The sequence below is a fragment of the Schistocerca gregaria genome, chromosome 3, assembly GCF_023897955.1.
Source record: "Schistocerca gregaria isolate iqSchGreg1 chromosome 3, iqSchGreg1.2, whole genome shotgun sequence".
Lineage (NCBI taxonomy): Eukaryota > Metazoa > Arthropoda > Insecta > Orthoptera > Acrididae > Schistocerca > Schistocerca gregaria.
The window spans coordinates 568,504,353-568,529,458 of record NC_064922.1 but is presented as its reverse complement, the minus strand read 5'-3'; positions in this window follow the sequence as shown (position 1 = coordinate 568,529,458).

Here is a 25,106-nt window from a genome sequence, read left to right as displayed (position 1 = left end):
GTGGTAAGCGTTTGTCTAAGACATTCAGTATGGCTGAACTGCTCTGTTATGAGAGCTAGATATATTCAGGCCTGTTATAGGGGTTAGTTCAAATATCACAGGTTCTGGCAGCTAAGTGGAATATTTTCTGGTAACATATTAATAAGGCAAATACAAAATGAGTCTTATGATATATTTTAGTTGAGTAACTAGGAGTATTATTTGGTGCAGAAACCTAGCAGTAGAAGAGATCATACTGTTGCGTACGACTGTATTTAAAAAATGAAAAGGTAAAAATGGATTCCGTTGGGACTGAAGGAATCGTTTCATCAGGGCATCGTCGAATTCGTGAACGAAATTAGGAAGAGTAACATAGTTTCACTATTAATTGCCACTAAATAACCTATGTGGGAATCAACAAATCAATATCATGTACACATAGCTACACCCATAAAAGATCTAACATTTTTAGAATAAATTTTTATTTATTGAAATTTATTTATTTATGAATTCTTTCCATACAATTTTCCTGCTGACAGTGGCACACCACATTAAATTTATGTAAAACATTATGCCAAAATTATTTTAGAGCTCTTTTCCTATACTGAATGTGAATATCATTCACATTATTTTTTCCTGATTTCTGTTATAATTTTAACTTTTAGATATCTTCCCATTAGCCAATGTGCGTGTAGTATTCCTGTGGCCTTTTTTCCCTCACAGTTGTTCCTTTCGTGTCCCAGAAAAGTAGCTATTGCTTTTGCTTACATCAATGTGCTTTAACTAATTTTTCTAATATCTTTTACCTTCTGCTGCTGTTAGTGTTTAATGTCAAGTATGACTACAGTTTTATGACATGACTCCCTTGCACGCTGTGTGGTTCTTTAGTGAACACAGGAGTGACGAACAGATGCTGTTCATGAACAGAGACTTCAGTTTTTTATTTTGTTCTACATCTGATATCAAACAGTGCCCGCCCGATTAGCCGTGCGGTCTAACGCACGCCCGGGCGGGAAGGAGCGCCTGGTTCCCGGCACGAATCCGCCCGACATACTTGTGTCGAGGTCCGGAGAGCCGGCCAGTCTGTGGATGGTTTTTAGGTGGTTTTCCATCTGCCTCGGCGAATGCGGGCTGGTTCTCTTTATTCCGCCTCAGCTACAGTATGTCGGCGGTTGCTGCGCAAGCAAGTCCTCCGCGTACGCGTACACCACCATTACTCTACCACGCAAACATAGGGGTTACACTCTTCTAGTGTGAGACGTTCCCTGGGAGGGTGGCAGGTGGAGGGTTCACTGGGGACCGAACCGCACAATAACCCTGAAAGAGTGGTTCGGTGTGGGGGCGGCGGAGGGGTGAAGTCGACTGCGGTAGTCGTGGGGCTGTGGACCACTGCAGCCGCGGCGGGGCCGGAGTCCCTCCGTCGTTTATAGGCCACCGGTTAACATACAATCCAATTTCAAACAGCGGAAATAATGCATAACCTTTTTGCTGTATTTTAATCTTCAGTCGTGAACACAAGACTTGAATGTTGAAACATATACAGTTACAAAATATTTATAAACCCGTCACTCTTCAGTGCAACATGTATTCTGTAAATGTCGAGTTCTAGCCACTATAAAAGTCGGTAAATATTCTTCAACTGACAAACACACAAAATGCGGACTGTGCATGACTGTTCGAACTTCAGTTGGTCCACCGCTGGAGCTTCGGGTAGGGGATGCTTGCATCTTGTTGGCAGCGGCGTAATCGTTCGTGGCAGCGCCCTCGTGCTTTGGTGGCGGCTGTAGGAAACGCGGCCACAAATTTGAAAGTGCCGCCGATACCACATTTTACAAACGAGGTTGTCCAGGATGTAGTGAACGATCGAGCCCTATGTCAGGCACGTATCTCCCACCACTGCTAGCGCAAAGGTGCCGGTTAGCTTCTTCCCCCATCTCGGTGTGAGCAGAGTTCTACAGTTGGGCAATCAAGTCTCTTTTTCTATAAACTTTAAAACTGGCACCACCTATTAAAAGTCCCGCCATGCAGGAAGTGTGTATTTCATTCCTTTCCTGAATGCACAAGATGTTTGGCCTATCTAAATGAGTAGCAAGTAAAGAATTTAACTGATGATGGTGTAATTAAAGGGAATTCAGTGACGTAGACGCTCATTATCTTTAATTAGTGGTGGACCAGTGTCCACAACGAAGATCGGAGTGGGGAGCTATCAGATATTATGGTATCAGCATGAACACAGCATGAACTTCAACGTCGTACTTCATACCAAGTTATTGTCACTTATTCATGAAACTACTAGAATTTTTGAGTGCAGATAATGGAGACCTCAAACAAGCAGTGAAATCCTGAGTCAAATCTTTGGCGGCAGATGAGTACAATTTTGTCCCACACTACAATAAGTGCCTATACAGCTATGGCGCCTACATTGAAAAATACAATAACGTACAGTAACTTCATAAATAAGGTTTTATGTTGGTATCTTCTGTTTTTATTTGATTATACCCAAACGTTCTTAACTCTCTGGACACCCCCCATACAACTACTGCAACTACAACTACTACAAGTATTACTTGTTGCTGTTGTACCAAAATGTGGCTCAAAATACTAATACTCTGATTATGTTTCACGATGTTTAGGTCTTTCAGCCTCAGAGCACTAATAACTAGTACACGGTCTTGTAACTACACACTTACCTCCTTTCGTAAAAACTCTTGCCAGTGGCAGTGATGACCACGTAACCGCCACAGATTTTTGACAGCCACCAGCACATCAGCATGACAACTGTCAGCAGTCAATAGTGTTACCAAAATCGAAGAAGCCACTTGAGTGTGACGACTGAGGGAAAACCTGATACCTGAGGCGTATACGTGAAGATGTGCTGCGTCCGGGTATGTATAAATATCGCCTGCCCAGCTGTCAAGGAGTCTTGAGAGTCAGCGACCACTGTTAAGTGGACAACTGTCACAGGTTCCAGAGAACCATCGTGACCCCGTCACAGTCTACTGGTGAACATGGCAGGCTCAGTCAGCAACACAAATACAGCTCTGCATCTAACACTGATGGGACAAAGGGTCGAACTGGCCACAGTCTGTGTAGTGACTGGCGTCATCAGACGCCGCTAGCCAGATGTCGTGGAGGAGGGGGGCTCTATTCGCTCCCTGGATGACACCAACCTCACAACAAGCCCCACCAATCGGCTAGCAACATCTTTCTGCAGGTGTACGACCATGGCTAAAGCATCAGCAGTGACTCATCCTCAGGGTAACGCCAAGTCAGAACTCACTGCTCCGACTCACGCTGCACGACAGCTCCGGTCAGGATTCTGACGATGCGCCCCTGCCATGTGCGGACTAGAAGCATCGCTGTATAAACAATACTCGCAAATCTATACCCTTGCAAGCTGAGCATTGCTGAATTTACTTCTGCTCCCCCACTAGAGAACGATCGGGGTGACACTTCCTAATGCTGCCCACTCCATAGCACTCTAGAGTGAGAAAGAAACAAACACCTCACTTTTATTGGTTTCTCTGTACGATCAACCCCAGACCTACCGGATCCAGAAAACTCTAGCTATTGCTAGACCACATGGCGTCCGATCAGAGTGCATCACGTATTTTTACGCTAGAACCACTGGAATTCTCATTATACTCGAGTACTATTGTTCCTCTCTCTTCATTGTTTCATTGATGGGAGCAGCGACGTTGCTCTATCAGCTTTCAATCTGGTGCCCTAGGAACATCTACTGGCCATTCTCGTGTTTGCTATGTTGTTTGTAGACCAAAGCGACGTCTTGTTTTAACTGAGAAAACATCGCTTATATGATTTAGAATGAATGTAGATGATCAAAAATCTTCACAAAAGATTGAGGCACAAGGGTCTTCTCGAAAATTTTGATTACTTCAACATGTAGCCTCACCCCTATAGCTTACTTGTTAGTAGGTTCTTCCAATATTTTTAGGCGTACTCCGGGCCTTACGCATTCTGAACCACATTTATTATTCTTACAGTTTTAAGTAACTGCCCATTTTTTATATTGGCCACCTAGTATAGTATTAGATTAAAAAATAGACATAAGGAATTATCAAATGTTCAGTCCCCCCCTACTCTTCACACCTTGTAAACGTTATCCGGCCTCTGGCGACTCTCGCGCCACTGCGTGAGTGCTTTCCGATTTCCGGTGCCGCGCGGCTCCTCTCAACTTGTACGGTATGTTCTTACATATTTACATGGCCCTAATTACGCTGTTTGTTCATGCTAATGTTCCGCTCTTCGTCGTTCATGTTTAGGAGTGTTTTATCAGCATCGTATTTTATTTTTATTTTCTAGGTCATTGCCGCTCCCATCATTTTAAAAAAGATTTTTAAATTTTAACTACCGCTCTGGCCAAAAATTTTCTGTTAAAATTTCATTTTCTTGGATCACTGGGAAGACAATACGTAATCTTTGTTGCCTGTTATTCCTGTCAGTCGATTATTTCCACTCTGGTGGTATTAAACTATGGAATTCGCTAGTAATTATAACAACACTGATCATTTACAAACCCAGTCAGCCACATAAACAGAGATTGTCATTTACCCTTACGTATGTACGAAATTGCACTGTAATGTCAAAGACGTCGACAGCGTGTATTGCACGTAGACCCTTCCCCTTTTGTTTCCAGGAAAGTTTATTTCTAGATACGGCGGGGATTCCCCTGGCAGAGACATCACGTACACTATGCACGCATTCAGAAATCAATATAGAATTTGATCAAAATGTTCAAAAACCAACAGGGATGCGTTCAAAATCGTATGAGTAATCGATAGACCAACGTGCCCTGGATGCTGTGCGCTTTGTGAAACAAGGTCTTTTTACTGAATAATATGAATTTGACCCCCCCCCCCCCCCCCCCGGGAACTGCCACCCGGCGCAGATACCCCGGTTTTCCCCCGGCCCCTAGTTCCGCGCCTGATGGGCATACGTGAATCTGGCAGCTTAGGCGTACCCGTAAAGTTTTTTCGGATAGCATCTGGCCGCTTGCTGCTTATACAGCTAGCTGCCACATTTCTGTAGCCAGAAGCGGGAGAAGGCACATCTCATATGCGACTCGACTCCATATGCGCATAAGCTCGCTCGCAAACGCTCGAAAGAATCTAATGTAAACAGTTGTGACGTCACTTTCATCGGAGGCAATCTGTTGTTATGAAACACTGCATAGTCTTCCTAAAGCTTTTGACCGGCCGGTGTCGCCAAGCGGTTCTAGGCGCTTCAGTCAGGAACCGCGCTACCGCTACGGTCGCAGGTTCGAATACTGCCTTAGGCATGGATGTGTGTGATGTCCTTAGGTTAGTTAGGTTTAACTAGTTCTAAGTTCTAGGGGACTGATGACCTCAGATGTTAAGTCCCATTGTGCCGAGAGCCATTTTTGAACACATTTTTCTATTGGCAGACGCTTGTGTGAGCAATGTGTTTTGGTGCTGTATATGGCTTATTTTCTTTGCAACTAAAGTTTTACTTTCGTTCGTGTTTTATTGCTGCAGTATTATTCTGCAGTAGCGAGATACAGTAATATTCTTTGTTAGAGTATGCGCTCTTACCAGTCAAAGTTACAAAAATTTAACATAAAACTAAAACAATGAAACATTCTCGTAATTCTTGAAAAATCGCGGGTTTTTCCCGGGTTTCTCCCGGATGAAAAACTTGCCGGATTTTTCCCGGATCTCGCGGTTGTCCCGGGTCGTATACACCCTGCTCCTGCAATGTTGGAACGTGCGGACATTCTCATCGAAGGTGACAACGGATCCCAGTCAAACAGCTCGCAGCACAACTGGACTACTCTGTCGGTAGTGCTGACACACTTGTCCACCAGCTGGGCTGCCCAAAAGTGTTTGCCCGTTGGGTTCCTCGCCTTCCAAATTCCATCTGTCTGGCCTAATAAAGGATACACTTCGCAGAAAGTAGTACGTGGATGATTCGGAGGTTACTGATGCGGCAAGACGTTGCCTCCGATATCTACAAGTAGGGTGTCACCATGCAGGCATACTGGCCCTCCCAGTGAGGTAGTGTCAGGCTGTCGCATGGGACGGTGATTTTGTGAAAAAATAGTGTTTTGTAGCTGAAAAGGTGAGGAATTGTATGATGTATTGGAATACTGAATATATCCGACCTGCTTCCAGAAAAAGTGTTGCATTACTTATTGAACACTTCTCGCATTAGAACTGGGATTAAAGGTCATTTTTCGGCACTCCGTGTTACATAAGAATACCGTATCTTGATCGAAATTTTTACGTTAATATTCACATCAAGTTTCAAAAACATCATACTGATACCTGTGGTATAAAACTATAGTTTTACATATATTACACATAAGCATCGTGGATATGTATATGCAACTTGTTAAGGTGTTTGAGTAACGCGACGCCTTCGACTGGATGTAAGTTTTCTTCAGGGACCACACACACCACTGCCAGCCGGTCGAAACTTGTTTTCCATGTTTCCGTACATGTTTCTTTATTTTTGTCACTCGACTAGAGCATTGGAAAAATCAGGTCTTTCGTTTTGTATTTTGAAGTATTGCATTCTGATTATATTTCGGAATATTGCATTCTGTGATAATATATCTTATTTAACCTTTCTTTGTATATCACGCAGGACTAATTCAAGCATTTTTATACTACACCACAGATCTTAGCCAGCGATTCATCCGAGGGAATCCTTCCTGACCCGGCTAGGCTAAGCACAATTAAAAGTTTTCATTTTCCATCTTCAAAACGACAACTTAAACGTTATCTCGGACTCACCTCGTTCTTCAGGAGATTCTTACCAAAGCAAGTAATGAACAACCGTCATTTATCGAAATTGTTAAAGAAAAATACTCAGTGGAATTGGACTGACGACCGTCAAAAGGCATTTCTCGATATCAAAGAAGCTTTCTTAAATAGCGACATTTTTCATCATCCAGATATGGAAAAGGAATTTTGTGTGTCATCTGACGCAAGTTTTCAGGGATTAGGCGCATGTCTCTTCCGCATGCATGAAGCCAATGGAAAACAGGATATCAGAGTAATTAGTATTGCTAATAGGGTTCTTACAGAAAGTGAACGCTCCTACTCTATTACCGAACTGGAAGCTCTTGCAGTAGTTTGGGCTTTCAAGAGATTCAACTACTACATCAATGGCAAGAAAATCAATTTTGATTGTCAGGCTCTTAGTTTTCTTCTGACGTGTAAACTCCTCCATCGTCGCTTAACGAGTTGGTGTCTTTTCTTGCAGGAATATGATTTCGAAATAACCTATATAAAAGGCAAAGATAGCATTATTGCAGATGCTATATCTCGCATATTTGAAGGCTCTTCTGACAGTACTGAACTTCTGGAACAAATGTCAAATTAGATAATTATTTTGATGAAGGATCCAGTACATCGCAAATATTTTCTTGATCTTAGTAACCAGATTGTCCAATTGCAGGAAACTGATCCCAAATGGAGAATACTGAAACAGACCCTCGAAACTAATCCTACCCATCGTTTGTTCAAATATTACAAATTGCATAATCAAATTCTTTTCCACCGAACATAATTGTCATCAGAAAATTTGCTAGTATACATTCCGCAGGAATATGTAGAACACTTACTCTGGTATACACATATTTCATGGGGACACATTGGTCCAGAAAAGTGTAAGCGTGAAATAGCAGATTACTGCTACGTCTCTAACCTTCATAGCAGAATTCACAAGCTCTTGAAACACTGTCTCATTTTTCAAAAGGCAAACCTTTTAATCTGTCGAATATACTGCGTTTGAATCACAGAGAAACCTAGACATATCTTAGGCATATATTCGGCAGGACCACTCCCACGAGGTCGCGGATGACTAAGGTACCTTGTAGCTGTTATCGATCTATTTACCAAACATTTGAGATTGCACGGGGTGAGATCTGCAAACACTCAACAAGTCATCAATCGCTTAGAACGTGACTACTTTCCTAGATTCGGAAGACCTGAATCAATTCTCTCAGACAATGGGTCTAACTTTGCTTGCAAAAGGTGGAGACCTTTCCTTGCTCGTCATCAGTTTAGGCAAATCGTTTTCTGGAAATTTAGACCCCAGTCGAACCCAACTAAACGAGTCTTCAGAGAGTTAAATCGTTTCATTCGTATGTTTTCACTAAATCAGCAGGCTCGCAGGGTTGACTTTGTGTCACCTTTCGAGGAAATTGTGAATAATCTACCACATCTGTGAACTGGTTTCACTCTGAGTGAGTCTTCTGACCAAGAGAAAAATGAATGGATCAATTCAATTCCTAAGTGTAACAACACAAGCGCTAGTTTAGACGCCAGAATAAGACAAGCTCTAGCAACATTGACCACCCAAGCAAATTTACACAAGAAGGCGTTTGACAAACATAGCCGCGCGGTATTAGCTGAGCGGTCTGTGCGCTGCAGTCATGGACTGTGAGGCTGGTCCCAGCGGAGGTTCAAGTCCTCCCACGGGCATGGGAGTGTGTGTTTGTCCTTAGGATAATTTAGGTTAAGTAGTGTGTAAGCTTAGGGACTGATGACCTTAGCAGTTAAGTCCCATAAGATTTCACACACATTTGAAATTTTTTTTGACAAACATATTAATGAGGTGTCACCTTATATAGTAGGCAAAAAGGTCTTGCTAAAACGCACCTTAAACCATCGCTGCTCTCACGCAAAAATCGAAAATGGCAAAATCTTTTTGAAGGACCCTACGAGATCCTGTGTATGCCTCACACAGGTTGTTATTTGATTTATGATCCCGCCAATGGAAAGATAAAATAATTATACCATCACTCTGATCTTAAAAAGTATCATTCAACAAAAGAAGTAAAGATACAGCTATATAATGGCATGATAAGGTTAGCCGCTAGTAACTAAGTGAAAACTGATCTGATTTCGTTCAAAAATGCTTAGGATAAACTACACGACAGTGAGCCTGTCTTGCTACACAGCAGAGAATTTAAAATATGTTATCTTGAGCCATAATTTATGTACAGACAAGTTGATGAAATAATCTTGTTTATCAAAGAAAGTGATCGACTCCAAGAACTCTAATTTTAAGATTTAGTTTTAAGCATATAATATTTATGAGAGATAAATTAAATATAAAGCAAAGGATGTGCCTCACAAGCCGGCTTCTACGATAAGAAATGCTAAAGAAATGAAAATAAAACGTAGTATGTAAGAAAGTTTTTTTTACGTTGAAGGAGCAATAATCGAGAAAGGAAATCTATTTTTGTCAAGGACAGGGGTTGCTTGACAATTAATGGTTCATTATGTCACTAAAAAGGAAAATAAGTAACTACTTTCTAAGTCATCGATGTCTAGATTAAGTTATAATGTACAGAGAAATCTTGAACAAGTTCATCCCTGCATAAAATAACGTAATGCTTACGAAGCATGTGAGTTGCTTGTAAGTACCAACATGATAGCGAAAGCGCTATCCCTCAGCTAGATAAACAGAGTAGCAGTAACTGTAATATTGTAATTGCAATACGCAGGTCAGATACATTTAAAGCCATAAGTGAAATAAAATACCAAGCCTAAGAGCCTAAAATACCAAGCCTAAGTGACAAGGAGAAAGGAATGAGGACTTAAGGTCGTATATAGAGGTCAATGCAACGCCACGAAAGCAGGTGTCAAAGCGAGGATAAAATGACAATGAAACCGCCAGTAAAACAAAGCAGGTAGTTCTTAATTACAGCGCGTATGCAGACGTACGACGGAAAGAATAAACTATTTCTAAGTCGTAAGGAACAAGGAGTCGGTTGCTATATTTCTTCTTCTATGTACTATTATATCTTTGTCTTTCTTTGAATTTGTGTAAAAATACTAACCCGCCTAAACTCCTCCAGTAGAATTGATGTCACAGATTGAGAAATGTGGTTGACGTGGAAGGCTGGTCCGGCAAACAATTTCAAAAGAAAACGCGTACACAAACCGGAAAAAGCTAGTTTTAAAATATCTTTCTACTTCTTTTAAAGTCAATCCGAGACGTGAACTGCGATCGCGCATCTCGTGGTCGTGCGGTAGCGTTCTCGCTTCCCACGCCCGGGTTCGATTCGCGGGAGTCAGGGATTTTTCCTGCCTCGTGATGGCTGGGTGTTGTGTGATATCCTTAGGTTAGTTAGGTTTCAGTAGTTCTAAGTTCTAGGGGACTGATGACCTAAGATGTTAAGTCCCATAGTGCTCAGAGCCATTTGAAGGAATTTGAATATTTTATTGAACGGTGTTCTGGTCTCATGTGAGAGGGCGATTAAGTGTGACTGATTGATCCTCGCATCTAGTCAAAAGGAAATTTTTGTCGAAATGTCAGTGATAAATTAACTGAATGTAATGAATAGAAAGAACGATTCAAATGAATCCAAAATAATAATTGCTAACAAATCGGAGAGACTAATGTATTGTGACTGTGAATCGAAAGCGTAATTAGTCTTAGAGAAAGATGATGAATAATGTAAAGCGATATGTTAAGGTGGTTACCAACAAAGCAACATAAATTGAAATGTATATGATAACCGACGCTCTCAATTAGCAAGCTTCAAAGTGAGACAAACTACTTGATTATAAGCTGTAAAGAAAAAATTTATATACATAGTAGTGTATAAGTGAAGGCTTAAAATGCTGTGGAAGTCTGCCACAGACATGAAGCAATACGTCGTTGTTATAAATGAGTGATAATTTCATTCACGGTGAATATAATATGCGTTAAACGTACAGATATGCCGACGCACAGTGATACTCCGGTTGTGTAATCGAAGGCGGTGATGTGATTAAGTGCAAACCAAGTGTAAGTGTTAGCTGCTTTGCAAAGTGCGGGCGCTAGCCTACCTTAAAATCGGCTGGAAAATGTGGAGGCAGGGGGTTGTTTCAACTGGGTCTCTGTCCCTGGCAGTCGTTGTCCCTCTGCACCAGCTCAACAAATCACAAAATACCATAGCACCAAAGACGCAACGGTTTCACTGAACCGTACGCGGAAGGCTGAAATACCTCGTGGCGGCTAGTGAGCGCCTGGAGTTGCGATTGAGCACTAACAATCAGCCTGTACCAACGCCCATCGACGCAACAAACGCGTTAAATTTAAAGTGATGAGGCAGCACAGCACTCCCGCTGCAGTTCAACGAAACGGACTTTCCTTGAAAGCTGTTCCCGAAATAAATGACTCCTAAGAGTTCACATCGTATCACATAATGAAATACGAACAGCAAGATCCCACGCGAACAGTGACGAAGTCAGATTCCTATGAAACACAAGTCCTAAAATTAGAATTAAGCTTAGCTCTTAGACTAATAGGTATTTATATTTTTTGTTGCATGTAACTTGTGTACGTAACGTCCGATCAAGACTCACCCACCAGAGCAGATGAAAAGTTTTCTTCTCGGAGAACGCAAAGTAGCGATCCAGATTCTCAAGGAATAAGTTCATCTGGAGAAGAATCAATTTTATATTACCTGTCAAATACACAAATAACGAAAGCGAAAAAATCATGACAACTAGTGAGCAATGGTAGATGGACAGTGTAAGAAATTCCATGTGTGAGAATTGTATGTGTATAAAAAGATGAATGTATGTGTTTTATTTCAGGAGCAAAGAGCCTATGAGCTCTGGACAATAACTAGAGGCCACGAAGATGGTCCTTATGAACTCAGTAAAATAGAATGGGATGAGCACAATGTATAATCTCCATTATAAACTTTGGAGATTTAGTGTCTCAGCTTTTAATTTTTATCTGTGTATCTTTACCTTATTGTTGTTGCTGTGGTCTTCAGTACAGAGACTGGTGTGATGCAGCTCTCCTTGCCACTCTTTACCTTAACAATTGTCTTTTGTATCAGAACGAGGGATCACCATGTTAGTGTAATCCTAATAGACGAAAGACAGAAATACTATGTTTAATACATGTAAAACCGTAAAGTAGTAAATCCCATATGTACAATGCATTGTAACATTATGTGGCTGCCCTATCATTTTAAATCATTCACTGACCAAGCAGTCGCTCGGCAACATCTACAGTTAGCAAATAACGATGCGACGATGTAAAAGAACGAACATCCTGTGACGTGACGTGTTTATTGTGGAAGTGCCGTCAGAGTTGCTGTGAGCTATTGACTTTGAAAGCCGCTGCGCGAAAGGCGGTCAAAAGAAGAACATCTTTCACACATTCTTTGATGTAATAGATATCCTCGATGAACAGTTACTCACTCTTCTGTCTCTTGTATTTGTGGCGGACATGCATGTCTTGCTACCGTATTATTACTGATTAAAAAATATTATTTTAGTGTACTGTGGAAGTGCCATACTGCATAGCAGTAGATTTATGTGAGAAACCATATTGTGCGACGTGTATCTGGAAATGTCGAAGGATGTAAGTTCTTTATCTACTGACTGCCATAAATTCAAAGTTAAATCGAACTTGTGTATGGACTAATTATTTAGTGTAGAACCTATGTCTCACTACTTCGTGAACATACGTTTTTAATTTTGTTTTATGTTTGTGCAAAGTTTGACGGTTCACAGTCACGTGTTGTTACGTCGGAATCGGACGGAAGTTGCATACGGCGAAATATTTTCTCCGCACCTTGATCTACTGGTAATTGCGTGATAAACTTCGGTCCCTTAGGAAGTTCATGTTGAGCTATCCAAAAACAATTATATTTTCAATAGTCATTTACCCTCCTCTGCAAAGCAACTTGCTACTGATCAGATGATTCAACAACAAAGAGCTGCATACAGTCGGCTTAAAATTCCTGACCAGTAAAGGTATTCAAAACTGCTACAATAACTAATTATGTCTATTTGCGTAAAATGCAATATATACACCATTGTGTGCTTTTCCCTGCAAATACATTTCCACCGGCGATTATAGTTGTATGTTAATGCACAAAAGTAAACATATTGTTACAGATATCTGGGCCCAGAATCTCAAAAACTAAAAATAATTTTCTCAAATTCTTACGTGCAATTAGACTTACAAACTAATAGTAGTCTGCAAATGCGTCTTCGCTACACAATTGGTCAGAATCACAGTAAATTTTCAAAGTCAGGTGTTTACAAAATTTCTTGAGACGATTGCAATTCCTTTTGTATTGGACACGCGGGAAGGTCCTTCCAAACAAGATTTAAAGAACACACACATACCTGCACCTGTATCTAAGATTACAGTCGTCAAAATTCCTGCTATAGTAAGTTTTGTCACAGCTTGCACTTGGTCACGTATCGGTTCGTCAACGTCAGTCGTCTCTTTCTCTAGTAGTAATTCTCATCTCATGTCAATATGTCAATTCCGTCATTGTATCTCAGTGCAAGTAGGTCATGGTTAGCCTCTTTGTCCAAGTTTGTCACGCCCATTCTGTCTGACAGCAACCCTTAGGGAGCTTTCAGATGCTGAAGCTAGTTTTCCTTGGTTTCAATTGGACTTCATCATTAGGAAGTTGGACCAATCTGACATTGTGGGAACACTCAGCAACAAAATTACTATTATGTACAAACCACGTGTCAAAGTGTTGTAGCGTTTGTTCTGGTGTCCAATATGTGTTACCGTCTTTCGCGTTCGCGAAAAATACAGGGGGATTGTACTGCCTTCACGGGGTCTGATGATTTTTATTACCATTGTGATATCCGAAATTGTTACGGTGAAATCCACCTTCACACTGTGGCTTGCCGTTAAACTGTGTGTTTCTATACTTTCTCTGCGCTTGACTATTACTAGTCGCGGAGTTGTGTTGGTATGAGTGGACGTTGTGAGCTGTTTGTTGCTGCCTGTAATCTGAATGTTGGCAGTGCGAGCACGGTGCATTCCAACACGATCCGCTCTGCTGTTGCCAACCCTTTCGACTGAAACCATTTCCAAACTTCTGCTTGTACGGTTGATTGGCCAACTGGTTACCAGTAGTGTTATATGTGGGATTGTATCAGTTTTGTTGATTCTGTCTAGTCCTTTTGTACTGATACCCATTGCCTTTATTTCCGTTTTGCCGTTTTTGAAAACGTTCCCTGGATTTTCATACTCGTTACTCTCGTTATGTTGTGGCCAACAATTGTGTGGAGTGTTCCGCGATTTGTTAGCTCTCATGTCCTCGTAGATCAGGTCTTGAGAATATAATGTCGACAGAAAGGTATCTGGATCGTCATCTGGTATGGCTATCAGCTTTTCAGGAAATGATATGAGTAATTTAGACTTGCGGATTATAATTACATCTTTACTATTAGTAGGGGCATTCAAATACCGGATTTTGTCAAGATATTTTTCGAAGTACTTTCTCAGGCTACTATTCCTGGGGTCAAATTGTTCCGCGTTATAAACTTCTTTACGAAGGTACTTCTGAACACCTTCGCTCCAAAATTTGCTAACGAAACGGTGCTCAAACTCCAAATATGTTCAACACTTATCGAACACTTCGGATCCCCATATTGCCAATTCGCCACCTGATCCCCATATTGCCAATTCGCCACCTATATATCCGGTAACAAAGTGGATACGCTGTCTATCGGTCCATGAATTTGGAAAAATGCCAGGGAATCCACGAAGAAAACCAATTGGGTGTATATTTCGTTAAAGGTTTTGAAAAACACGATGTTTTATCATGCTTTCTTCCTTCATCATTTGTACTACTGAGTCAGATTCATGGTTTCGATGACTAACTGAAATATTTGGTGGTGAAATTCTGTTCATTTGAACCTAGAGATGACATTTTATCATCTGCCATTGCTCACTTATTTACAAACAGTAAGTCAATGAAGTTAGTTTGAGCTACAGCCGTCAGCTGCTGCAGAGATGTAATTTATTGGTAGCGAGTCGGTTGTTACTTCTACGTCATAAGATCGGAATGTCGGCAATTGTACGTCACGAGAACAAGTGACTATTCTGGACCGTAAAGAAAGTATGGCTGCACACAGATCAAAATAAATTAAAACTAATACTGGTCAGCTCCGTTAACAGGCACCGGACATTTAAAAACAACTGATATACAATACACAACATGGAATTTAAGCAATAGTTAAGGAAATGGCCAATCTACTAAATGTAAACTACTGTATTAGAAGCAAATTTTCTGCTCAACTACTAATGATCGTCACAAATTGATTTTTGACAGCTGAAAGTAAAGAAGCTTGGCTACGGCTGACAAAATTTTCACTTACGTTGCTTATGGTTACCTTCGGCGGTGCAACAAGAATAACGTTCAAGTTATGTTCCAAAAACTCTCTCTTCCGTAACTTTCTCTGATTGCGTTATCTCGTTTGTTCCCTCGTGGACGTTTTATTGGATGGTGTTTGAGGCATGTAACAAATCGAAAGCACAAGGTTAGTTAAAATTCTTTATGAAAATTTCCACAATACGTATCTTACTAAAAATCTTTTATTCCTTTGAGCAGTACACGAGTTTTTTAACTCGTGTCCCTGTTCAGAGACGCCAGTTATAACAATATGTTTACTTTTGTCCATTAACGTACAGCCATAATAGCCGATGGAAATACATTTGCCGAGAAAAGCACATAATAATGTATATATTGCATTTTAGGCAAATAGACATAATTAGTTATTGTAGTGGTTTTGAATACCTTTACTGGTTAGGAATTTCACGCCGACTGTGTGCGACTGTTTCTTGTTGAATCGTCTTATCAGTAGGAAGTTGCTTGCAGAGGAGGGTTAATGACTATTGAAAATATAATTGTTTTTGGATAGCTCATCATGGATTTCCTAAGGGACCGAAGTTTATCATGCATTTACAAGTAGAATCAGGTGCGGGGAAAATATTTCGTCGTATGCAAAAACATGAAAGAAAATTAAAAACGTGCGTTCATGAAGTAGTGAGACATAGGATCTATACTAAATAATTAGTCAATACACAAATTCCATTTAACTTTGAATTTATGGCAATCAATAGGTAACGAACTTACATCCTCCGACGTTTCCAGATACACGTCGCACAATATAGCTTCTGACATAAATCTACTGCCATGCAGTATGGCACTTTCACAGTACAATAAAATAATGTTTTTTTAAATAAGAATAATACGGTGGTAAGACATACCAGTCCAATACAAATTACAAGAGACAGAAGAGAGAGTATCTGTTCATCGAGAATATCCGGTACATCAAAAGAATGTGTAAAAAACGTTCTTCTTTTGTCTGCCCTTCGCGCAGCAGCTTTCAAAGTCAATAGCTCACAGCATCTCTGACGGAGCTTCCATAATAAACACGTCACGTCACAGGACGTTTGCTTTTTTACATTCTCACATCGTTATTTGATAACTGTAGCTGTTTCGGAGCGACTGCTGGGTTATTGAATGATTTAAAATGGTAGGGCAATCATATAATGTTACACATTCCAGCATAACATTTTGTTTTTTAGCTTTCGTTCAAATGGCTCTGAGCACTGTGGGACTTAACATCTGAGGTCATGTGTCCCCTACAACTTAGAACTACTTGAAGCTAAGCAACCTAATGACATCACACACATTCATGCCCGAGGTAGGACTCGAACCTGCGACGGTAGCGGTCGCGCCGTTCCAAACTGAAGCGCCTAGAACCGCTCGGCCACTCCGGCCCGTTAGCTTTCTTTGTGCAGACGCTTGTGTCGTTGTGATGTCTTTCGGTTTTTTGTCTTGTAACAAGTATTCAATAGGTCTACATTTTTATTCTGAATAGGCTATATGTTTACGTATGTTGAATTCTTTATCTGTATCATCTTGCGACAGAAGGAGTCATGTCATTGACGGATCATCGAATTATAGAACACCTTTTGTTTCGTTGGGGATATCGCAGTTTGCCATGAATTATGCTGTCTGTGGCGAGTGGACTCACTCCTTTTCGTTACTTTACGACCATTTCCGTTTCATTTTTATTTTTATTACTTGCTGTTCTAATCAAACTATAAACTGGAATATGAGAAATTGGACAATATACATGTTCCTGATATTTATAACAACTTCTTCCTTCGTAAGACTAATTTTAGGACTGTCTCAATATATTCAATTTCAGAGCGATTCCTGTAATCAATTTTTATTGACTGAATGCTCCGTTAAAGTCTGACCACTTTTAAACTGTCAGTAGACGAATATTTTTTCATGCAACTATTTTTCTTTAAATTTCGTTTTTTTAATACAGTGTACATATTTTAAAGAAACGTACTTCTATATGAACTTCTTTTGAATTATTTTATATAATTACCTGTATGTTATGAGTGCATCGAAGACATCTAGGATAGCTTTGCACCCTATTTGTACCTGGTTAAAGTAGGTGTAGCAGTTTTGTCTCTTGTCATTTTTTATATGTTATGAATGAGAGGTATATAGTATTTCTATTATAACTAACGTTATTCGTTTATAAGCTCTTAACGTAGTTCGTAATAACGCAGTTTCTTTTACGCCGATGAGCCAAGACATTATGACCACCTGTTAAATAGCATTTTGTTCCACTTTGAAAAACACAGTACAAAAGAGATTCTGCTTAGCATGGGTTCTACAAGTCCTCGATATTATTCCACAAGTGTGTGGCACCAGGTGTCTACGCACAAGCCAAGCAGTTACCGCAAATTACGGGACGGTGGTTTACGGGCGGGCAGCTGGCGCCCTGTGTGTTTTCCAGTGGGTACAGATCAGGCGCATTTGCTGGCCAAGACTTCTATGTGTGGTTACTATCATGCTATTCAAACTCCTACAGCATGATTCTTCTGATGAACAAGGATAGCTACCCTGCAGGAAGATGTCATCGCTGGATGGGGAAACTTCAAGCATGAAGCGATGCAGTGGTCCACAGAAACGTTCACGTAGTTCACTGCTGTCACGACCGCTTTAGATTAACGCCACAAATGCTATGGGAGCCCAACTCTATGTACCCCTTAGCATAATACTGCCCTCACCAGAATGCTTATTTGTGGCGGTGTAGGTAAAATCCAGCCATTCACGTCGCTGACGGCGTGTAAGAACACAACCATCGATCTCGCATAACAATAAATGCGATTCATTCGACAGATGAAACGTTTATATTGATCCGCGGTGGAAACTCAAGATACGCTGAGCCCACGGCAATCACAACTGACGACGTCGGTTGGTCAACATAGCATCACATAGGGATTGTGTGATTTGGAACTGCATGTTCAACTGTGACCTTTTAACGGAGTGCTCCGAAACATTTGTGCATGCACCAGTATTCTGCTCTGTCGCCAGGTCTGCCACAGATCACTGTCTGTCCTGTACTACACAGTGGGGGAGCTTTAGATCTCCATGTTTTGTGGTGAGACATGGTCGTCCAATACCATACGGCCTACTCGTTATTTCACCATCATTCAACCATTTTCTATACGTGCTCACGACAGGCGACGAGCTTCGCCATTTCAGGGATTGTCGTTTCCAGCTGCAGCGCCGCCACAACATACCGTACGTCAAAACCGGTTATAGCAGCGGATTTCCGCATAAGGCCCGCCCCATCCGTCTCTCTTCCACTTGCATTTTCCATTACTGCGTCACATGTCAGCAATACCACCCCGAGACTTTCAACCTCATGGTGGACAGTCCTCATGATGTTTTGGCCCTGCTTCTACTGCAGATTCTGAAGATGGCTACTGCATAGCCGACACTGGTGATTCCATTCAAAAAAACTGTGATCAAGATAGTTCAACGCAAAATATTTGTTACAATGGGACTATCTGTTAAAGAGTCTGGCCATAATCTTAAGCGGCAGGGAGGGTATGTTATGTGGGCAGATAATGTGGGGCAAAGGGGAAATTTGTAGTTAGTCGTGGTGGTTACACTCGTTCATAGATAAATCTTAAGATATTATTAGACATGTCGCACTATTACAGTTAGAGAAGAATTTGTACTTACAGTAATTTACATACTTACGTTCTAGTTTGACAAGGAAGGGGCAGGTAGTAGGCCGTCGCCTAGTAGAAGGAATTATTCCTAAATTTGACTGACCTAATTTAGGGAAACCACCAGGAAAATTTAAAAAGAAATAAATGGAATGGTCCTTTCGGAGAAATGCCACACAAGTTGGATGTACTGCGTCAGTAGTGCACCGATGCCGGTGACAAGGGTCACGTAAACATTCTCACAGCCATAGACGAGGTTCTGGACGCCCACAGAACACAGACGTCCGCCAGGATCGTCCTCTTGTAATGTCAGTAGCTGCAGATGGTTTAGCTGCCACAACACAGATAAGAGGGCTTGTGAACCCACACATGCACACAGGAACTACTGCGTACCAGTTATTAGCAGCGGGACTACAACCACGCACATCTTTAGCCCGTCTTCCTCTCATGCTACAACATCGACGTGGAAAGCTTCACTGGTGACATCAGAGGATCAGCTGGAAGATGGAATAGCGCGCCGTGGTCTTCAGCGATTAAAGCAGATTCTGCCTGCTCTCATCTGATGGTCGTTTGTGCGTACGACGTAGACCCGGTGAGCGGTGTTTTGTTGAGTGCATTCGTCACAATGGCCTCATCACATGCCTTATGGCCTGGGGTGCGATAAGCTACATTTCTCGGTCGCCTTTGGTGTTTCTAATGGGGACGTTAATCAGCGCTCGATACGTGCAGAATGGTGTTAGAATCGTGATTCTATAGTTCTTGCAACAGGAAGGTGATGTATTGTCCCAACAAAATAATTCTCGCCACTGCCCATGAAACTCAACGCGCTGTGCAAAACGTGCAGCAACTTTCTTGACCGGCACCATCTGCAGACTGGTCTCCAATGGAGCACGTGTGTAATATGATCAAATGAGAAGTGACTCTTGTAACTCGTCAACCTACATCTCTTAAAGAACTATAAGCTTGACATAACGTGTCCCAGGACAGTATTCACCATACATATGATCGACTGCAAGCCAGAGTCAGCGCCGGCATTGTCGCCTGTGGAACCTACACCTTGTAGTAATATGGTTCGATACATGGTAGCTCATCACCGCTTTTGTAATTGATCTGTAGGTTGTAATCATTTCGTGTGCAACATATACACTGTTCCAGCAATGTGTCTTCAGTAGACGTACTAATTTCTTCTATTAGTTTATATCAGGAACATCATTGGCCCTAACACGCTACAGTGATGACCTCCTACATTAATGTGCTTTGGGCCTGATTAATATTTTATTAAAATTTTAGACACACTTGACATAAAATTTAACTCTGGTCGTTACATCCCATTTATTAAATTTGATCAGAACCAGTGATTATCTATAAAGCTTATTGCTAAAGTTTCCAGCTTATTTTGTAGGAACCAGTGATTATCTATAAGGCTTATTGCTAAAGTTTCCAGCTAATTTTGTAGATTTATGGTCAATTTTGTCAAAGGCCTATACAAATATAAAAATACGCCTATTACATACTCATATTTGATAACAATATCAAGTACCACTTTTATGAAATTTGCTATGACTGATTATGCACTTCTACCAATGTTGAAATCAAACTGTGGTTCACTTATAAGGTTATATTTATCTCTCTTTCATAATTTATTCTATTACTTTTAAGAATGGAGACAACAGGAAATGGACTGGTAGTTTCCCATATGTGCCAGTACAGTATCTTTCTTTAGCAGGGGTACAAGTCCTGCCGGTTTGAATTTTCTCTCACGAGAATGATTTATTTACTGTGTCTGTTAATATTGTGGCAGCACACCCAATGCTGTCACATTAGCACGTGCCCGTTGTAAAATTTACACCATGGAGATTTTTAAGAAAAAGCAAGCCTGTATCAGTAGCTCAAGGCTAAGACATCGACGAGGCCAAATTTAAAACATGTATATTTTTAAGTTAAAGCAAGCCTTCGCTATATAAACTATTAAATACATTCTATAAAAATTATTTTAAAAAATGTATAAGCATAGCTAGCTTTTTATTACACTTACATCTGACCCTCTGAACAAAGCTTGCAAATGTCGCACCCACAGGTGCTCGTTGTACGTTTTACAAGTTCAGCACCTCGTTCAGGAAACTGGCTGAGAGAGCTAGAGAAAGAAAGTGGAGCCGCTTTAACATTTTCTTGTGAGCATCAAACATGAAGTACATTTACGGTGGCGCAATATTGTATAGTTAAGGCATTGACAAGGCATAAAAACCACTGGTGCTATACTTTTTACAATAGCGCGCCCGCTGGAGGGTTGAGAAAACTTGCGTGGTCTGTAAACATTGTTTCAGAACACATTTGGTACTTGATCTAAGCTTAATGACGTTATATTTTGTAGGTTTTGTATGCAATGTGTTTTAGGTTCTACAAGCAATGTGTTGGATAGTAACATTTAAAGGGGTATGCGTCAGCCACTTTTCACTGTACTATCGGTAGTCGTTAACTTTCCCAGCACATTGTTTTCTGCCGTTTGCTTCTCATTTGACCAAGCTTGAGCTGAAGAATATAGTGAGGAACCGGCTTTTCTGACTTTATTTTCTTTTATCTCCTATCAGTATCCCATGTTACCCATAACCTAATCACAGTTACCTCTATGATTATATAAATGTGTGGTTAATTCAGACTCCATGTGCGGTCATATAAACGGGAAAGCTCTCTTCGTTTTCATTGTGGTAGTGTAAATAATATCCGTTGAAGATGACTTGTGGCGTGACTGGACCGGAGACAAACGGTTGTCCCACATTTTTTAAAGTTTATCTTGCAATTGGTCTGTCAGACCAACGCGCGAACTGCGGAATTTTCCACCAAAGCCTTGTTCGAATCTTGGCTGAGCGATAGGCACTGGCATTTTTAGGATCCACACGACGGTACGGAGTATTTGGCAGTGTAGGGTCTTTCTCCATTGTAATCTGTCGGTGGCCACCCCCACTCAGAAACGTTGCACCGGAGCACAGCGTCTGAGATGTTCTATAATGTTTTTCGTATCGCTAAGTTGCTGTCGAACGGTGTGGAGAGTAGAACACCGAGATACTGCTGTACACTAATTCCATAAGATTATTACCATCGCTTTCTTTTGCAAAAAGACTGGTCATTCAGGGGATATTCATATTTGTTGCGGCCAAAGTATTAAAAAATTTTGAAAGGTAATTAAAAACGTAATTGATATCATGCATATTTTTAGTACCACATAGCACTTTTCAAACAAACGTAATAAATGGCAATTAATGGTTAAAAAAATATTTCTTTCGGGTTCTGTGATAGATGCCGAAATTCATTTTCTTTAACATTGAAATCTATTTGATATGCTGTGCTATCCTACAGACAACCATTTGAGTGTTTCGCTCTATTTCTTAATTGTACTTCTGTTACAGGATACTTGAGAACTCGGAGCTCATCGCCAGTCTTAACTAAGACTTTGCAGATGTGGTGGATCCCAGTCTCCACCTGCCTACTGTGGAACAGCAGACACAATCCGCTTACGATTTGAAGGACTTCTACTTCGGAAATAACACTTCATCAGATAATTCTGACCCTGTGGCCTACGTGAGTTGGTTATTGCTAACACAGATATCTAGTTATTGTAGTAAACTATTAAATGTTAATAGCGCTCACAGTGATATAAGACTGGACTTACGAGGTTATAGGTGCCGCATCATGATACGTGTGTTTCCTGTCATACTGTGTCAAACGGAAGGCAACGTAATCAAGTAGACTTTCATCCTGCATTTACCGGAAGCCAAAACGCTATCGACAAACAAAAGTTCATTGGAACGAAACTGAACTGAATCACTCCAATATGAAAATCGCCCAGCGATATCAAATACAAAATTCCTATTACCGGTGTGTCGGAGAACCGTAGGTTGTTTTCTTCTGACATAAAGGTAGAAAACGTGTTAAAACCATGTATATAGACACTTAGAGAATGATGCAGTTAAGTCCGTGTGACACGTGTACAAATCTACGTAGTTTAGGAAAAAGAAATTGCTTCCTCTCTAGTAGCAGTTGGGGCACCTCGCTAGAACATCGATCGTTCCAAGATGTTTCAATGAGGTGCATTCTCTAAGAATGATTATTGAGCTGATATGTGTGTGTAGACCAATATCGCAAACGAAAATCTGTTGTAGAATTGTAAAATGCATTTTATGCACCCGCATTGTGATCTTCTACAACGTCGAAATGTATTCTGTAAGAATGCGCCTGGATTATACAAACAGCCATCTCGCGAAATGTCGCAACACGTTTTCGTCCTTGAGATCTAGAAGGCGACGAACAATGACAGCCAGGTGGACGTCAATATTTTTCGAAGATATTGGATACGGTTACGTCTTCTCATAGTGAACACAACAACATCTTACACTTGACCAGCTTAGTAACCGTATACAGAAGTTTCTACCATACAATAGTCCATATGTTGTATTTAAAGGGGCAAAACGGCCAGGTCTAAAAGTAACTTCACGCGTAACCTAAGGGAGTGTTACGTGGCCCTTCATTTTCACTTTATATATATACACACACTTGCATTTCATTTGGTGGACAATGTTGTAACTTCCTTGAGGACGGAAGGGGAGGGTTTTATTGTATAGAGGAGGGCCTCAAAGCAAGACATTGCTTGCAAGACTATAGAAGATAGCAGTTAATCCTATACCAAAGGAAAATAATGACACGCAGTTTTTTGATTATAGACTGAAAGGGCAAATACGATGAGGTACCTCCTGATATCCTGTCTGACCTCCTATTCCTTGGCGTAGCGCAGCATCTCGAAGTGGCACGCACTCAACAACTATTTGGAAGTCATCTGCAGAAAAATTGAGCCATGCTGTCTCTATAGACGTCCATAATTGCCGATGTGTTGCCGGTGCAAACTTTTGTGCATCAACTGATTGCCCGACTGTGTCCCATAAACGTTCTATGAGATTCGTGTTGGACGACCTGGGTGGCCACATCATTTGCTCGAATTGTCCAGAATATTCTTCAAACCAATCGGGTACAATTGGGCCCGGTGAACATTCCTTCGTTTTTTGGGAAAATGAAGACCATGAATAGCTGCAAGTGTTCTCCAAGTGGTCGAACAGAACCATTTGAAGCCAATCATCGGTTCAACTGGACCAGAGGACGCAGTCCATTCAACGCAACGACAGCTCACACCATTACAGAGCTACCACCAGCTTGAGCAGTGCCATGTTGACAACTTGATTCCATTGCTTCGTGGGGTTTGCGACAATCTCGAAACCTACCATCAGCTATTACCAGCTGAAACCTGGACTCATTTGACTAGACCATGATTTTCCCGTTGTCTAGAGTTCAGCCGACATGGTCACGAGCGATGTTATGCTGTCAGCAAAGGCAATCGTGTCGGTCGTCTGCAGCCATACCCCATTAACGCCAAATTACGGCGCATTGTCCTAGCGTTCTTCGTTAAGTCCCACAGTGATTTCTGCGGTTATTGCTACTAGCAAATGAAAGCTATTACTCGAGAGTCGACGAAAAACTTCCCAGGCAGCTGTCGGTTGTTGTGAGATGACCCGAGACTTCGAGAGTAGTGGTATTAAATGGAACTGGTATGGGTTGTTCAGCAGCGCATAATCAGTAGTTAAATGATTCTTCTGTACTAGAAGAACTGCCCAGCCGTTGACCGACTGTCGTCAGTTACTATATGTAAAGCATCAATACGAAACAGTTAATGTAGGTGCAACATCAGCTTCGTCGCAAAACCTGGGGAAGGAGTTACAGCGTGATGGCACTACTCACTGAGGGAGGGCTACCTTGCAGAGTATTCCAAGATTATCTCTGACTTTCAGGATATATCGCCATATGCAGATAGCGGTCTGGTCACCATTTTACAGCAGCAGTCGGACAGAAACTTCTTTCATCTTCCTGTTGACCTACTAGGATTACGTAACAACTTCATTTCGTCTTCTTCCCTGTTTCCTATTTTTCCATAACTCGTTCATCTTCTCCACATGTTGTCTTTTCCTTTCTTACTGCTTACTTCTATTGGTTTGACCATCTTTTAAATTTAGCATTTTATTTTTAAAGAGGTTTCTTTTTATTATTTCCGAATCTTAAATATTTCTTTCTATTGCTTTCTTTATCTGTGTTGTTGTCATCTTCTTTTTGCACAAATACACGAATTTTTGCTTCGTTAACCTCTTCTCTTTCACTCTTTACCAGTTTCCAAAGAAGTTTAATCTTCGCTTTGTTTTTACTTCCGATATTTACGTCATATTTTCGTAGACCTCCCTGTTACTTCTCTTTTACCAACTATATATAGCTTCTGTCGCACC